The sequence below is a fragment of the Pygoscelis adeliae genome, unplaced genomic scaffold, assembly GCF_000699105.1.
Source record: "Pygoscelis adeliae isolate BGI_AS28 unplaced genomic scaffold, ASM69910v1 Scaffold226, whole genome shotgun sequence".
NCBI classification, from domain to species: Eukaryota; Metazoa; Chordata; class Aves; order Sphenisciformes; family Spheniscidae; genus Pygoscelis; species Pygoscelis adeliae.
In genome coordinates this window covers 1,801,327-1,803,190 of record NW_008824983.1, presented here as the reverse complement: position 1 = coordinate 1,803,190, position 1,864 = coordinate 1,801,327, and positions in this window count along the sequence as shown.

Below are 1,864 nucleotides of genomic sequence, written 5' to 3'. Positions count from 1 at the left end.
CAGCCCCGCTCCTCCCGGCCCCTCCTGGGCCGCCGGTTTGTTTCAATGAAGCAGGACACGGATTTTCAGCAAACCGAGCCCTAACACGAGCTCGGAAGGGTGGGTTTTCCCCCCTCTGGGTTAGCTCCAGGTCGTGGGACTACTGGGGGCGAGGGGTAGGGACACAATGGGAATAAAAGGGGCGGGTTTGGGTACAGGAAGAAAACACAAGCGAAACACCAGACGCCGTTGCAACGTCTGGAGCAAAATACTAAATGCGGTGAAAAGCTATGTGTTCGCCTCCCACATTCCTGCGGTTTTCTCTTGGTGATGCTACATCCCCCCTTAAGGCTCTTATTTCGAGCGCCTAAAGGCCCCCTGAAACCCCTCAACGTTTCTGTAAGAGGTGCTTAGGCGCACCAGGTCTCAGGCGACGCTGTCACCCGCGGGCGGGTTTCGCGAAGATGCACAGCACGGAGGGCTGCGAGCTCAATTCCTGTTAAATCAAATCTAAAAAAAAGAAAGAAAGAAAGAAAGAAAAGCCTCGTCACAGGAGCCACTGAAATACTGTCGATTGTCATTTACCTATGCCTTCCACCGAATTAAATTCACACCATAAATACTCTTCTGCTTTCAAATCAGGGAGTTTGCAACGCAGATCGTGTTTCTGCTGCTCTTTCTGACATTAAAAGATTGCCGCAGATTTATGGCTCTCGACGAATCTGGAAGCGATAGCAATTGAAATCGAAAGCCCAAATTCCTGCACGATTTACTCACTGCGATGAGTAAAACAGCAGTTCTAGTTTCCACGGGCAAACTTGTCCTCAATGTCCTAGGAACGGGAATCGGGCCCTTTTTTTTCCCTCCCAGGTTTTCATCTAACGAGGTAAAAATCTCCAGAGCCTCCCGCGGTGGCAGGGAAGCGCTGCTTCCGGCAGCCAACAGGTAAAAAACAATCAAGAGCAGGCAGATGCCCTCCGTAGAGATGCCGGGATCCGACATTCAGAGCTGCACAGAGGCAGAAACGTGTCCTGGATCGGATCCTGTAAATACCATTACATGCTCTCCCAGGCACATCCCACTCACGGCTCTGTCCTCTCTCTCCTCAACGCCACTTACGTGTTACGTGCTGTCATTGTACCAGCTTGTCTTTACACCCCAGAATAATGCGCCTATTATTCTCTTCTCTCCAAAGCTTCCACCTCTAACCGTGTCGTAAAAAATAGCCTTAATAAAACAGTGATAATTACGCCATTATTGTTAACACTACCCATTAAAAATTTAAAAATAGGCTTTCTGGTTTGGTCACCCATTTGTACAGCGTATCAGTTTTTGCGGCACTAAATCGTTGCGCGGTATGTCAAAACTTTCTTCCTTTTTTAAAGACGACGAGACTTGTTTTTATAGAGACACTGAAGGCGCATCGTGGGTTCACAGTCGTAATGGGACAGTATCGGTCAAAAGTTATTGACACCCTGTTGACCGGCGAAGGAAAATTAATATCCCGCAGGTAAGAAGTGTGTGGTGTGTCCTTCCTTCTCCAGGTTTAGCACTTTCAAGGGAAATGCCTGATTTATGAGCATATCACTCTAGCAATGTTTTAGTGTCCCCCTATTATTTCCTTGTTTTGGGAAGGGAGGGTGTTTCGTTCGCTTTTTGTATGCGAGGCACCTTTCAGCAGCGGTAACGCTGAAATCGGCGTATTACCCTTCTAAACGCGGTCGCCCTGGTCTCGCCTCGGCCGTATATCAGCAAGGAAAGCTGTAAACTCGGAGAAATAAATAATTTTGAAAAGTTTTGAAGATAGTTATGACATCCTGGCTGTGACCAAGCGAGCGAGCGAGATTTAATAGGTTTTAAATCTCGGTCTGGAACAGGCGGGGGG